At 38.8% G+C, this 17,183-nt stretch overlaps 1 non-coding gene across 1 annotated transcript; it reads left to right on the top strand.

Annotated features, from left to right (window-relative positions):
- The first annotated feature begins 59 nt into the window (after positions 1 to 59).
- LOC130407352 (U6 spliceosomal RNA) lies at positions 60 to 166 on the top strand. Its single transcript, XR_008904614.1, has one exon. It is a non-coding gene; the product is annotated as a U6 spliceosomal RNA (small nuclear RNA).
- The last annotated feature ends 17,017 nt before the right edge of the window (positions 167 to 17,183 follow it).

Genomic DNA, 17,183 nt, shown 5'->3' with positions numbered 1-17,183 from the left:
TATTAGAAGACTTGCGGGAGGACGTTGGTATAAATATCCAGCGTCTCAACTGCTTGTTCGTGCTTGCTTCGGCAGCACATATACTAAAATTGGAACGATACAGAGAAGATTAGCATGGCCCCTGCGCAAGGATGACACGCAAATTCGTGAAGCGTTCCTCATTTTTGTCCTTTATTTATAGTTTAATTCATAATTTTAATCAAATTCATCAAAATAAATCAGCTTTGCACATTTCTAAGGCTTAAGGAGGGCTCTTTTTTCATTATTTAAGGACTGTGTGTTGAACTTTAACTGCATAACTTTAAATTCTCACCTTTAGGTTTTTATCTCTTTAAAAGAACATTCTGGAGTCAATACAAGTTAAGCTGCGAGTTGAAACTGTTTTTGTAATAATAACTTCATGCCATAAAAGCTCTTTACTTGTATTGGTAACCCAGAATATTTATTTGAAGAGATCTAAATCCACTAACGTTTTTTGCACAGTCCTGTGGATTATTATTATTATCTATTTTGATGTATATTGTACATATGCAAATTCTCAATACATGGGCTTTGTAAGGGTTATTTAAGCTTTGTGTGTTTTGTAAACCACAATTTAAAATTCTCACTTTAAGGTTTTTATCTCTTTAAAAGAACATTCTTCTCATATTTTATCCATACAAATTAAGCGGCGAGTTGAAGTTGTTTTTGTAATAAAGAATATTTCTACAAAGAGATTTTAATGCACAATTTTTGCACAGTCCTGAGGATTATTATTATTATCTATTTTGATGTATATTGTACATTTGCAAATTCCAGAGCTCTTATAATTCTCAACTATTTATGTGTGTATGTGCAAAGTACACTTGACCAGTAAACTTGCCATTTCCCCTTAAAAAAAAAAAACAATTTAAACAACTTTGCCTTTTATAATAATTCTGCAGGACTATTTAATGGGTTCAACATAATATGTGATCCTATGGCGCCCCCTGGTGCATAAACTGAAAGTTATCCATTAAGGTCTTGAACGCTCACGATGTCCGATTTAGTATATTTATTGAAGGACTTTTAAATGATTTCTCTTGAACAAATCAAATCAGGAGAACCTGTTTGAGTTGTTTAAACGCTTTAAAAATCTCGATATAACTGCGTAAAGATTACAATGGTCGGCAGATGGCGCTACAACATTAGATTACTGTCCTGTGATTAAAACGATGTGTGCGATTTAATAACAATTACAAACATGTAAAATAGAGATATATCTTTGTAAACATGATAGTATAATATATGTGGTCTTTTTTATTTTAGGAGGCAGCAAAATGCAAAGCCTGAGGTTCAGCCTGCACAGAGCCTGTGCCAACTGTTGGTTCCCGAGTCAAGTCAATTAAATGCCACATCATGATCAACTAATCCAACGTTACCAGTTTTTGGCTTTAAAATAACAAACACTATCAAACTCCGTACATTGTTTCATGCAGATCTCGACAGTTTTATTGTTTTTAAAAATAGCTGAATAAAATATTTGTAAATAGCGCTTCAAAGTCACGTTTTCAATACTTTCTGTGTGCAATAATTATTATTCTGCGTTATTTCAAACTCTATTTATAATCATCTTCACGATGGTTTGTGGTTGTTACATATAGCATAGTCATCTCTTGGATCTTTTAGTCGTTGTTCTGATTAAGAATAACATATAGCCACATCGAGTGTAAAACAATATTGTGTAGTGTACCATTTGCTGCGGGAGGCCAAAGAAATTATGTTTTGTACTAAAAGCTTGCAAGAAGTTTTTAGGAATCGGCAATGCAGAACGTGACGGTGCTCTTTTTCACGTTAACAACACATCAGCCAATCAGAGGCCAGCACATTGTTCCAAATTGAAACATTGTTCAAAACTGCTATCGTTTCATTGGCTGTTTGATAAACATTTTCGTGATTCATAAGGCTACTGGAGTTTTTTGTTTTATAATAGTCCTGGAAGCAAACATAATGTGTGACGACACAGCGCATTAAGGAAGTTTAGTTTAAGGAAGTATTGTTTAAAATAATATTTGCCACAAGAAGCCAAACAGTGTGCTCCGTTAAGGTTTTGATTTAGCGTGCCAGAAGGTCCTGGAATCTGTGATATCTGCAACGATGTTTTATACAAAAAACACTACCGTAATACTTTCAGTAATGCAGAGACCGTAAGGGGTGGGTGCTGAAACATATCAGCCAATCAGAGGACAACACATTGTTCCAAATTGAAACATTGCTAACCTTTTATTGGCTGTTTGATCAAATGTTTCACGATAACTCCACCCACCTCCTCCGTTTAACAAACGTTTTCTTAATAGCTACAGTCCAGACAGACAAACATAGAACTCGTAACATTGTCTCCTATTAAGATGTTGAATATAATGAATACATTTAAGAGATGATTAATTCAGCTAATTTCAAAGACCTCGGTAGAGCTCTATGGGCTTATGGCAACACATCAGGCCCGGTTCCAGAACTAAATCACCGAGGGTCCTTTATAAAATAGTGAGGGTGCTCACTTATATCTAAATATATTTTTGTTGTAAATCGCCTGTAATAATAAACGGGAAATAAAACAGAAAATATTACCTCCAAACCAAACATGGTATTATCCATATAGTACAATATATATGTTACCTAGATTTAGTAAAAAGAACAAAATCTGTAAAATTCATAAAAAAATTGTGAACAATGGGACATTACCAAGAAATAGATCACCTTCTTCACGAAAATTTACCACGAAAAACATGTCTTTTAAATCCATAGTTACACGATGGTTTTGCCATTATCAATACACCAACAAGTAATTTTCGTTAGGGATGAGATTTAACAAAAATAGTTTAATTTAAAACCATGTAAACAATGGGTGTAACTCACTCACAGCGGATACAGCACCTCAACGGAAGAGAAATACAAATTGAAGAGCTAAATGGACGAATATTTCCACAGCCGCTAATGGTCACATGTAAGGCTCTTCATCACCTAGATCAATCGGTGGCACTCGCTGGTATTTGGCGAACATCTTGCTTGTTTGGGCTTTTTTTAAAAACATTTCTGAGGTCCATGATTACATTGTTTTAGAACAAAATGGCCGATAAATGTTTTTATTTTTTACCAGTCAGCTAGCAGAGTTGACTTCCAGAGTGGAACGTTCAAACTGGCTGACATGCGCTTCAATTTCGTTTAAGACATGAACCAAATAATACACTATTATAAGAATACAGACATAAAGAAATTAAGATTTTAATTCGAAAGGTTGTGTTTATTTGTTAATTTACTATGTTCTTTGCATCAGCTTTTATTGGCTAATTGTAGTTAACATTATTAATAATACACTATTTCCATACTGTTGTGCTCAAAAGTTTACATACCTCTTGCAGAATCTGGAAAAAGCTGAAACATTTGGAAAAATAAGATTTTTGAAAATTAAGGTTTATTTTTATGAAGTCCTGCCCTGAGTAAAATTATTTCACTAAAGAAATGTTAACATAAAGTTCACACTAAAGAACAATAACAGAATTTCTAAAAATAGCCCATGGCAAACGTTTACTTAGCCCCGATTCTTAATTCATGTTTGATGCTACCTAAACAACCAATAACAGTTTTTATGTTTAGTCATAGTTGTTTAAGGAGCGTCCAACAACAAGTTTATGTACATATACAAGGTGTAAAAACACTATTATGTTGTAATAGGCAATTATTCTTACCATACTTCTTGTCTGACTCTCAAAAGTTTGGTTCCGCGATTCATCCGTCTAGTCCCCTTCTATCCGCTAGCCTTTTGTCATGTGATTGGACAGATGGTGTAGTCTGTTGTGATTTGTCAAACGCGTTCATCATGTTGCCAAATGGTAAGCCTACCATCATTACAGGATTGCTGTTTAGAGGTGGTTGGATGTCAAATATATTATATGTGTAGCTAGAGATGCCGGCGATTTTACATTACCAGTTTTAGCCCGAGTCTGACGAAGAAGCATCAGAAGACGCTAATCCACAACAAACTCCACCACGGTGGCAAGTGACAACTCTTGTCATTTTAAACTCCCAGTGTGACAACATGCATGTTGTGCTTTTGCTCATCAATTTCATAAAACATTATATTAAATTCATAAACGTTGAAAGTATTTAGAAAATTAATCGACCCTTCTGCAGATGCCAGTAAGAAAACGGACATTTACAATTCTCTTGTAACAGTATTATACATGGACTAGTTGAGACGGCATACAGTGTACGGTGTTCGTATTTTAAGATGTTATTACAATACAGATAGTACTCGACTCTGTTCTTGAAATAAATACTTTGAGTGTTAATAGATTGAACAATTAAATTAGCCGAGTTAATAGCAAGATAAACAAACTGCAACACCCAAGAAATAACGGTACATGCTAATGATTGCGTTATATGCATTAGCTAAACACAGACATAGGGTACACACAAATATTTCTTGAAGTTAAGACAAAAATCAATAGTCACGCTTACAGGTTGTAATTCAGTGGAGCTAACAGGTCCAAATAAAGTTCGCATTCCCAATCTTTCAAGGGTAGTCGTTTAACATATCCTGCAGTGAACGCGCCAATATTATTGAAATAATCTTTGGTGAAATGACGCGCGCACAATAAAACCCTGGGGTTATACTCCTTTTGTATCGTTGATGAAAAATTAATTGTAAGCATTGTTCCCTCAGAAGTTCTTCCTTTCGTAGTTGAAATAAAATGGAATTAGTTTCACAACGCAGAACACAGGTTCTAGACATGATACACACGCAGCACGAATGAGCGACAGAGTTTGGGGGAGGAGTGTGAAGTTTTCGCAGTAGTCCCAGCGAAATGTAGACTGTCTAGTGACGTAGATACGTAGCGGTTCTAGTTCAAATCAGCGTCATTACCTATAAGTGCTTTTTAGCAATCAAGCGCTTGTTGGAGTTGTCATTATCTTCATCATCTGTGACATTATCTTCTTCATTGTCATTATTTGCTGACAATCGTTGGATTTGTAGAGGTAAAGTGCATGATTTTACTACCAATTGCTTAATTGTCGTGTGATTCGCAGCACCATAACCAGTACTGTACCTGACTAGAAGTTGATGTTGATTTACCGTGCTTTTGCCATAATTATCATGAATACTGCCTAGTTACATAGTTGGTATAGAGCTATAGTTGCTGTAGTAAAACCATGGTTATTTTTCTCAAGGCTGCCGTTGTCTCTTGATCTTTGATGTTCCTCGAACCGGGGTTTTGAAATAAATGCATTATGTTATCTGCATATATTCTTAAAGTTTTTTTGTTAACTGATGTGGTCATTCTTTAAGTGTGTGTATATATATATTTACTTTTTACACTTTTTAAAATAAATAACAGATAAATACATTTTAGCGACGACACTGTTTTATATATATATATATATATATATATGCATGCTTGCTTTGTTTTTTTACAGGGCAGACCCCGCTGTTCACTCTTGCAAAGTATAACTGTACAACAAAGCATGCATATATATATAACAGTGTCTTCGCTAAAATGTATTTATCTGTTATTTATTTTAAAAAGTGTTAATCAAATGTCGTTATGCATTTATACTAATTCAATTCTAAGCTCTGACAGATACTTAGTGAAAGTGAAATAAAACCCATTTTGAGTTAAACTTTAGCCTTTTTTGCCTTTTTTTATGAATTCAATACAATAACCAATACATTCCTTATATTTTGATGGTTTAATTAAACTTGTCGGATCAGTAAAAGCAAATATTGTGCAAATGTACCCATGGACATCATCTGACAAGTGTATTTGTGTTTTAAGATCGGACAAGTGTATTTCCTTGCCCGAGCCCATAATAGATGAGCCGCCCACTCAGAGCCAGGTAATTTACCTCCCATATAGACATTAACATTGTTAACATTTTGAAGTAGAAGTTACTTCATTGCCTCACTTTTAGATGTTTCAAAGTCTTACATACTTTGAAACGCATATCTAAGCATTGTAGCACTTGTGTAATAATTTCCTTAATGTACAGATGGAGAGCCTGGGACCAGATGGCAAACCTGGTTATGATCACGTCATCAGGTTGGCCAACAATCTGGTGGACCTCAGAAATGAGGGTTTCATTGCACAGCAGAAGGCGGATGAGATTGTTACTCTGTGGGATAAACTGTCAGAGGATGACAAGGGAGCTCTCATCTACCCAGCTCTCCACCGTGAGAGGCTGGTGAAGGGGCGCTTCAAAGTCAGTCACTCTAAGACAAATGTTACCCCTGGAGCAGTTGGACAGTTTGAAGTGGTATGTGTCCACATTTGCCAGACAGTTTGTAGAATTTGTATTTAATTCCCTTTTTTGATATTTTCATCACTTACTCTACTGTAACATTACATGTCTTCTTTTATTTCTCAGCTGCTTCCTTGGTGAAGTCAGTGGACCTGCTCAGTGGCCCAACGCCAGCCGTCTTGTAGAGACAGTCTGTCTGGCTATATGCCGAATTTACCCTGCTGGTCAGACAGTGGCTGGTGTCAGGGTGAACAGTTGGTCTTCCATTCTACATGCATACAGAACAATAAGGGATGTAGTCATGGACAGCCCCAGACTCATGGCTGAAACAAAGCTGCAGCTGTTTGAGTTAAATCAGCAGACTCTTTCACAATGGTAGGTTCAGTAATCAATTGTTCACATACATTTGTTGTCATATACCACCCTTCTCTGCACTATTATGAATAGTAATGTGCTAAATACTTTTCTTCTGGACGTAGGCACGGTGCACGGATAAAGAAGCAGGAGAGCAAGGTCTTACAGCAGGGCATTAAGACCTTTGCCAGTACCTTGGTGGCCTCTGAACCTCTCCCACCTGTGCTGTTTAAGGAACTTGAACCGGTCCCGCATGGGCACCCACCCTACGGGTTCAACATTCCTGCGGATGCATCGGGACAGGCAGTGCAGCGTGTTCCAGGCCAACCCTCTTCAGCGGCTTTTGTCATGCCTGCTGCAGCACAACAGGTCCGAGGCCAGCCTCCTCCAGTCCAGGTGGGCGTCACATTCCCTGACACAGCCCACTTGCTTCAAGCTACAGACACTACAGATATTGATGTACCTGCTGCTACACCTCCTGGTCCAAAGGTCCCGAGAACAGCTTGGCGGCGGAGGAAGGCGGCAGAGGTGGCTGCAGCACAAGGTTTCTTTAAGAAAAATAGGCAAAAGACAGAACAACATTTTTGTAAAAAGTGTGGCCACCCAAAGACTAAAGAGTTTGGCACCAGTCAGTTTCGAGGGGTTCACTTTTGTGCAAAAGCCTCAGGAAAAACTTTTGAGCAGTAGACAGAGGAGATGAGGAGGAGACAACGCTGAAATTATATATACAGACATGTACATATTATATGTTATATCGTTTGTTTGTTTGTTTTATTGTTTTTTTCTGTATATATTTGATATTAATAAAGCTTGCCCTTTTCTCATTAATGTGGACATTTCTACTTTATTAAATATTTATATTTAATGTGCATTGTGCAATACCCCAAGACATAAAAAGAACATAATAAGGATATGAAGAAAGCACTTTATAAATTAAAATAAAAATCAATAAATTGTTGTTCGCATAGATTAAATGATTTTGCATGTAAGGATGAAATAAACCACTTACACTGCTATAAACATTTACTTCACAGATATGAAGTTCAGAAAGCATTTTGGCAAAATGAATAAATGGCCTCTCGAGTTAACATTTATAACATATAAACACTTGTGCATATTTATGGCAAAATGTGTGCAAATACACAAAGAACACTGAAATAGATAGCAGAAAATACATTTTATTAAAACATTTAGCTTATTTGAACCAAGAGAACATAAAAAAAAGAACACAAGCACATGGCTGATTAATATGCATAGGTCATGTCTCAGGTGACCCTAGGTATGGATCCACATGGCTACTTAACATGCAGAGCTCAAGTGCCTTGCTGTCCCGCCTCCTGGTGCGTTCCATATTTTGAGAATTTCCTAATCCCAGGAACTACCAACACCCACAACCCCATGGAGGTCCCAATTGGGACCAGGGGCCCAACCCACTGGGGCTCAGTGCCACAGGGCCCGTCAAGGGTGTCAGGGGGCACAGGGGGGCCGAGGAGAAGATCCATCACCATCCGCCGAGCCGATCTTCTGTTCCAATTCTGTTCCAATTCTGTTCCAAATGTTCCAATTTCTGGGCGCGCTGATTCGTGCTGCACCTCGGCCCGTGATTGGTCCGTAGGGATGTTCCAACTTGATGCGCAGCTCACCATTTGTCCATTTTGGTGTTTCAATTTGTCACTTACAAATCTGTGCGCCACGCCTTGGCCGTGATTGGACGGTCGGGATGTTCCAACTTTATGCGCAGTTCGCCATTTGTCCATTTTGGTGTTTCAATTTGTCACTTACAAATCTGTGTGTCGCGCTGATTGGTGCGGCGCCTTGGCCATGATTGGACGGTCGGAATGTTTCAACTTTATGCGCAGCTCGCCATTTGTCCATTTTGGTGTTTCAATATTTCTCGTGCACGCCGATTGGCTGTGTGGGCGGGCCCACGGACTGCGCGTGTCGCGAAGGGGATGGGAAGGTTTTCATGACTGTACAATGCTTCGTTGAGACAGCATCACCTGTTGTATTATTGCCTTTGCTATTTGCATCTACATTCGACATTCATCTTCGCCATTTCTACGCATCAGGTAATTGCGATCTAATGTTTACTTCTGTGTGATTTAGTAATTGTACGTACTGTAAGCAACGCATGCCGTGAAAATGTCGTGTCGTAAGTTTTAAGATGTAAATAGTTTGCGGATTAAATAAGTAAAGTTATTTTGGTTAAGAGATTTTCAGTGGCATTGTAAAAGTAGTTCGATGCGTCGTTGTTGTGTTTATTACTTCCGTTGTGGGTTTACTTCCCATTTCATGGTTAAAGTACTGTTACTGTATTAAAACAACGGCAAGTGACTGTGGTTATGACTGTGTGTCATTTGACCTTACTAGAGTAAAACCACTTACAGTAAGTTTTTCTCTTTGTGCCAAGTTCTTTCTCTCTGTGACTAGCACTACCATTGTCAAGTGTGCTGTACTGAAACTCATGATGAATTGTACTTTATGACGAAGTTCAAGGTGCAGGTAATAGCAGGGTATCAAAGTGCCCTGTGCTGGTGTGAAGCCCTTGACCTTTCATGTCTGTCCCTCACACCCGCACAGGGCGCTTTGACTCCCTGCTGTTACCTGCACCTTGAACTTCGTCATAAAGTACACTAAATCATGAGTTTCAGGTGCCTCTCTGACCTTTTTGACCCTTTGAATGCACATATTTCTTCCTCTTATCTGTGCAGTGCTTGATGTATTGATGATGTATAGATAGATCATACTGGTGTATGTGTTTTTTTTACGGTGCTGTGTCTTCTGTTCTTCTCCGTGCCTTACAGAACATGGATTTCAATGCCACGTTGTTAGAATGTTATTTTTCTTATGTCCCCTTGTCTAAGTATTATTCTAAGGTTGAAGAGTCTAGTCGACGGAACGCACAGAGTTTCAGGATCGATCCGGGAGACCAAGAATGAAACACAGACACAGGAGTGTAGTTCAATCAGAGTCCCAAGTTTATTGTATTAAGGACTAATATTTATATGCTTAAAACAGGAGGTAACATTGGTCATGGAAAATCACCAGACCTTCTGTTTATTCTTACTCCTCCTGAGAACAATCAGATATGATATCACAAAATATGTATTCGATATGTGTCTTTATACCTTCAACATTACAGTATCAAAACAATTGTCCCTTGACATCATTAGGAACCTTGAGATGGAGACCAACAGATACTCAGATCAGCATAAGACACAATACAACTCCCAATGAGGTTAAACAACAGGAAAGTAAGGCACATATTATATGAATAGAAGCTAATACTAATATGAATGAATACATATGATAAATGAATATTGTATTATACACAGATGCAATATTTGTAGAGGACACGGACGAAATCCAGATCTCACAATGGCCACTTTCAGACCAACGGTCTTACAAGCAGTACTGTGTCCCTTTAAAGAACAAAATATAGAATAGAAAAAGGTGTTAATACAAAATAATAAAAGTATAGTTGCATTTGCGTATTTTTGTGTGGTTGTCTGGTTTGCAAGCTGTTCTTTGAGATAACAGATCAGTCAGACTGATTTGTAATAAAAACATAACAAAACAAATCATCCCCAATAAAAACAAAAACATAAACATAATTATATCTACTCTTCATCATCTACCGTGCCAATCTCAATTAAGTGATTAATTACTGTACTGGTTATCCAATATCCCCATTCCCCGTAGGCTGTCCAACCATTGAAACCATGTTGCATCTACCGTTGTGGGTTCACAAACTGATTCTCTCATGTGCTTTACAACGTCAGTGACATTATCTGAATAATCTGGAATTGAAAAACAACAAGATACCCCTAGCATTTTGCACACTCCTCCTTTCTCTGCTGTTAATTGGCCAAAGCAATTCTATGTTGCACAACGACAACTCTCATTTTCTTTAATTCGAAGGGGGTTAAGTTTAAAGCATGTGCTGTGTCATTTTCCAGTGAAAGAACTCGCCATGCAAGACCATTGATTTTGTTCAAAGCAACAGTGGTACCAGTTCCTGTAAAGAAACCTGCTATGGACCATCCCACGTTTTCCCAAGGAGTAGTCCATGGATCACTAATCGTGTGGCCTGCATAATACTTAGGCAGTTTCCCTTTTTTGTCTATTCAAAGATGTGGCCAGATTTCTATTTTTTTTCTTTTCCATTATGCTAGTTCCTGTGGACAAAATAGCAGCATAACAACAACCTTTCCATTCTCCTGCATCTAAATGGTAATATGCAGTTTCACCACAAACCCACACCATTCCTGGTGCACTATCTAAGTGTGAGAATAGACGTTCAAATCCCTCAGTAGTTTTGTTGAGATATTGTATGGTGCAATTATGACGTCCGTTATTTGATTGAGAAAGAGTAATTACATTTCTACAATCGGACATTCCTACTATATGACTGCCTGATTTGGAACATACACATAATTCTGCGGGATGAGCATATACAGTTGAAAGAAAAAGTATGTGAACCCTTTGGGCTTACTTGGATTTCTTCATAAATTGGTCATTAAATGTGTTCTGATCTTCATCTAAATCACAACAATAGAGAAACACAGTCTGCTTAAACTAATACCACACAAACATTATACGTTTTCATGTTTTTATTGAACACAACATGTAAACATTCATAGTGCAGGGTGGAAAAAGTATGAGAAACCCTAGGCTAATGACTTCTCCAAGAGCTAATTGGAGCCAGGAGTCAGCCAACCTGGGGTCCAATCAATGTGATGAGATTGGATGTGTTGATTAAAGCTGGCCTGTCCAATAAAAAACAGACATCAGTTTTGAGTTTGCTGTTCTAAAGAAGCGTTGTCTGATGTGAACCATGCCTCGCACAAAAGAGCTCTCAGAAGACCTACGATCAAGAATTGTTGACTTACATAAAGCTGGAAAGGGCTACAAAAGTATATCTAAAAGCCTTGATGTCCATGTGTCCACGGTAAGACAGATTGTCTACAAATGGAGAAAGTTCAGCACTGTTGCTACACTCCCTAGGCGTGGTCGTCCTGTAAAGATGACTGCAAGAGCACAGCGCAGAATGCTCAATGAGGTGAAGAAGAATCCTAGAGTGTCAGCTAAACACATCTCAGGCACATGCTAACATTTTTGTTGACAAATCTACAATAAGGAAAACATTAAACAAGAATGGACTTCATGGGAGGACACCACGGAGGAAGCCACTGCTGTCCAAAAAAATCATTGCAGCACGTTTGAAGTTTGCAAAAGAGCACCTGGATGTTCCACAGCACTACTGGCAAAACATTCTGTGGACAGATGAAACCAAAATTGAGTTGTCTGGAAAGAACACACAACGCTATGTGTGGAGAACAAAAGGCACAGCACACCAACATCAAAACCTCATCCCAACTGTGAAATATGGTGGAGGGGGCATCATTGTTTGGGGCTGCTTTGCTGCCTCAGGCCCTGGACGGATTACTGTCATCGATGGAAAAATGAATTCCAAAGTTTATCAAGACATTTTGCAGGAAAACTTAAGACCATCTGTCCGCCAACTGAAGCTTAACAGAGGATGGACGATGCAACAGGACAACGACCCAAAGCATAGAAGTAAATCAACAACAGAATGGCTTCAACAGAAGAAAATACGCCTTCTGGAGTGGCCCAGTCAGAGTCCTGACCTCAACTCGATTGAGATGCTGTGGCATGACCTCAAGAGAGCGATTCACACCAGACATCCCAAGAGTATTGCTGAACTGAAACACTTTTGTAAAGAGGAATGGTCCAAAATTTCTCCTGACCGTTATTTAGGTCTGATCTGCAACTATAGGAAACGTTTGGTTGAGGTTATTGCTGCCAAAGGAGGGTCAACCAGTAAACCCAAAGGTTCACATACTTTTTCCACCCTGCACTATGAATGTTTACATGTTGTGTTCAATAAAAACATGAAAACGTATAATGTTTGTGCAGTATTAGTTTAAGCAGACTGTGTTTCTCTATTGTTGTGAATGAGATCAGAACACATTTTATGACCAATTTATGAAGAAATCCAAGTAAGCCCAAAGGGTTCACATACTTTTTCTTTCAACTGTACATAAAATGCAGGACCTTGAAAAGGTTCTCCTGTGTACGAACAGTTATAGTCTCGCATTATGGATGTTGGTGGTCTTCCTTCCCGAATATTCAGAGTCATTTGTACTATTAAAGACATTTGTTTTGGCATCTCGCAGTCACCATCATCATTTAATAGCATGTCTGCTGTAAGCTCTTGCGTTCTCCACATTGAGTGGAGCTGTAGACATACCCAAGAATCTCCTCTAACCTCATCTTCCAATACTCCTCTCTGCAATAAGGCTAAGGCACATGCGTAGTTACCACCACATTTAGCTTTTGCAACTCTTACTTCTTTTGTTTCTTGGTCGAGATTAGAACTCATGAAAAAATCAATATCCTGCGATGCTTCTTCTTACTTATTTGAGCAGCTGTGTATCGGGCTTGCACTTAGTTCCTTAATTATTTATTTTACTTCACTCTTTTTTGGTGGTTCTATTTTAATTTGAACTTCCTGCTAAAGCCCATGCGCAATAGTAAATTCCTTCATCCTGAAATGTAACATTTTTTATGGTAACATTCATTACCCCTTAATAACTTTCCTTATAGTCTGTACCAAGAAGCGAAGGAAGAGATCGTTCATCAATGGTCCTCGTATTGTCACAATATACACAGCGTTTTCCATCCCATGTTACTCTCTGTTGTAACTTTACAATCTTTATCCCAAACCTGGGGTCGGTGCCTGTGGCTTCAGGGCCATGATACGCTTACCTCTGACCACCCACAAGATCCCTTGCAAACTGAAGAACACAAACTGATGAAGGCAGATCAGTCATTTTGGCCAAAGTTCTGTGCACTGCTGCAGAAAAGACAACGGGTGAGTCTACATACCCCTGTGCAAGGCGTTTCCACGAATATTGCTGTCCTTTAAATGTAAAAGCTAACAAAGGCTGAGTATCTGGGTGTACAGGTACAGATAAAAAAGCTGCACACAAATCTATTACTGTGAAATACTTGTTGCAAAAGTGACACTGAATTCATAACAGTCAAAACATCAGGCACAATTGGTGCGAGTGGTATAATTAACTGATTGACTGCTCTTAAATCTTGAGTTAATCTCCAAATTTTCCCATCATCTTTCACAACAGGATTAATTGGTGTGTTATATGGTGATTGTTCGAGGACACCCTGCTTGACAAAATTTTAAATCAAATGTTTAATACCTTCTTCCTTATCTTTAGACAAAGGGTATTGTTTAATGTTGACAGGTTTGTTTGTTTTAAGTTTAGCCCTGTAAGGTTCCATGTCAATGAAACCAGTATCATCCCTGAACTGAGACCATAACAAAGGGTTAATCATGGAGTCCACCCCTGTATGCACGCTGCCACTGGAGGCAGATGCCCTTGAGCCGCCTATCAGTCCACTTGTAGGCAAAGGATCGACGGATGCCTGTAAACTAGACAGAAAAGAAAAAACAACCTTTTGATCAGTAAATTTAATATCCATGCCTAATTTATGCATCATATCACAACCTAAAAGATTTAATGGAGCACCTAGAATAATTGTGAATTTGAGGAAAAATGGTTTAATACAATCGGCTTTAACCTCCAGTCGAGGTGTCATAGCACAGGCAATGTCAGTTCCGGAAATTCCCACAGAGTGAATAATTTGATTAGTTATGGGACCCTCATAAGTGTTAGAAGTCATAGACGAAGCATCTGTGCTTGTATCAAGCAGAAAGGTTTGAGGCTGCCCATTTATCATAAGGAAAAAATAAGGCAAATCCTCCCCATTATTCGAGAATGTTAGGGTCAACATACATAAATCAGAACTGACATCCCTCTGAGGGCATCTCGATGCTTGGTTTGAGTGCCACTGGGTTGGGTATGAAGCACTCGTGTTCTCATGTCTGCGCTGTGGTGTGTGCTGGTGTGTGTGTGTGACCAGAAGTCGGCTGAGGTGACACAAACTTGCGCAACTGTCTGCACTCTCGTTTGTAATGGCCCCTCTTGCCGCAATGAAGGCAAATTATTTCAGACTTCTTCCTTCGGCTAGGATCATAGACCTGTGGATTTACAGAAGTGTGTTCAATGTTCCTATTTTCTGGATAGCCTGTAAACATAGCATTCTCAACTTTTACAGCGAAACCACCAGAGGCATCTAGTTCCCTGATTCTCTTTCCTAGAGCATCTTAAGTCATATCATGCAGGTTAGAAGTTGTTTTTCTGATCAATTGTTTAGGATTCATGTTATTTAACATTGTGTAAACAAACAGAGGCTTTATGTCATTATTTAATGGCAATTTAGAATCTTCAATCCGTGATTTCTTAAAACGCACAAAAAATTGAGCAGCTGATTCTTTCGCTGCCTGCTTAGTGCCTGCTGCAAAAGATAAGTCCTGTTGGCTCCCTAAGCGTTCATCCAGAAACACTCTCAGTTGTTTAAAAAATATTTCAACATTTGCAGAAGTTACCCAAAATGATAAAAATGTGATTTTATCATTTTCAATTGATAATGCGGGAAATTTTTCAATCAGCATTTCTTTTGTAACATCTTTCTTGAGTGTTCTTAACAACACCGCTCGGAAATCTCTACCTGTAAAATGTGCATATTTTGTATGAGTCTGTAAAATCGACACATATTTTCCTGCTTCCTGTGGGGAAGGCAAACTTTTTCAAATTGCTTCCATATCAGACATTCTTAACGGTCTAACATTTACCGTGTTTCCAGCTCTTACCCAAACCATTGAATGGTTTGTAGTTGCGTCAGGTTTATTATCAATTAATTGTTTCACCGTTTTTTTAGGCTGTTTTATATCGACTGTTTGTTCTTGACCTGTAGTGTGAGGTTTTGCGGAAGCTTTGGGTTTTATCGACAGTGAAGGTGCAGGGGGAGAAGTCTGGTTTTGGCAAGGGACAGAGTATCCCAGCGGCTTTTCTAATGGCCACTGGTTTTGATTTGCAACATAAGCAACTCTCAACTCAACTCAACTTTATTTATATAGCGCTTTTTACAATTTTCATTGTTACCAGGCAGCTGTAAATGAGACACATTGAATACAAGTATGAATTCGAAAGCAGCCCCCCCCCGGCCAGGCAGATAGTGCAAAACAATATGCAAACGGTGGTGAGAAACCCAAAACTCCCATCGAGAAAAAAACCCTCAAGGGAACCCAGGCCCAACCAGGGGATTCCAGTTCCCCTCGGGCAAAAGCTGCTGCCTCTGCACAAGCTCAACAGTGCTTGCACAACAAGGCTTAATAAAATATAAAAATTAAGGATTTAAGATTATCATTAACAATCTAATAGCATTTTAAATGTTGTAGGAAAAACAAAGTTGTCGCGTCCTTTATCCAGCTCTATCCTCTTAGCTCTTTTCAGGTCACCGCTTCCCATTCTCAGCTCTGCCATCAGGTCTGGGCATGAACTGCGTCCTGCGGTAACCTTGGAACAAAGAGACAAGACTGGCTGAGAGTAGAGTACTGTTCTGCACTCTTTGATGCAACAAGTACATAATTTGTTGTTGGATGTGTTCCTGGTTCCGGTTGATCTAAATAATGCAGCCTAAATCCTCTGAGGATTAATATTATGGAGGTGTAGTGTATGCAAGATTAAAAAAATGAGTCTTTAGTCTAGATTTAAACTGACAGAGTGTGTCTGCCTCCCGGACCGTGCAGGGAAGAATATTCCAAAGTTTAGGCGCTAGATAAGAAAAGGATCTACCACCTGCACTCGATTTTGAAATTCTAGGTATTACCAACTGACAGGACGCCTGAGAGCGTAATGTACGTGGGGGTCTGTAATACAATAGAAGTTCATTCTGCGGCGCTAGACCATGTAGAGCTTTATAGGTAATAAGCATGATCTTAAAGTTAATGCAATGCTTTATAGGTAACCAGTGCAAGGTTGACAGAACCGGGGTTATATGCTCATACTTTTTTGTATGTGTAAGAACTCGAGCTGCCGCGTTTTGAACCAGTTACAGTTTTTGTAATAGGCCCGCAGGGCAACCACCTAGAAGTGCATTACAGTAATCTAGTCTTGATGTCATGAATGCATGAATTAATTTCTCTGCATCTGACAGTGACAGCATATGACGTAATTTAGATATATTCTTAAAATGGAAAAATGCAATTTTACAGGTGTTGGCGACATGGCTTTCAAATGACAGAGTACTATCGAATACAACACCAAGATTCTTAGCTGATGAGGAGGATTTTATGGAGCATCCGTCAATCGTTAAGCAGTATTCTTGGTGGTTACACATTGCAGTTTTCGGTCCAGTAAGTAGCACTTCTGTTTTGTCCGAGTTTAGTAGTAAAAAATTGTTACTCATCCACATTTTTAAGTCAGCTATGCAATCCTTTATTAGATGAAACTGCTGAGTTTCATTAGGCTTCGCGGAAATATAAAATTGAGTATCATCAGCATAACAGTGAAAGCTAATTCCGTGTCGCTTTATTATATCTCCTAGAGGTAGCATGTATAAAGCGAAGAGCAGAGGCCCCAAGACTGAGCCCTGTGGTACACCGTACTGGACTTGTGATTTGCGGG

The sequence above is a fragment of the Triplophysa dalaica genome, chromosome 18 (genome assembly GCF_015846415.1).
Source record: "Triplophysa dalaica isolate WHDGS20190420 chromosome 18, ASM1584641v1, whole genome shotgun sequence".
NCBI classification, from domain to species: Eukaryota; Metazoa; Chordata; class Actinopteri; order Cypriniformes; family Nemacheilidae; genus Triplophysa; species Triplophysa dalaica.
The sequence above is the reverse complement of the archived record's forward strand: the minus strand, read 5'-3'. Positions and strand labels throughout refer to the sequence as shown.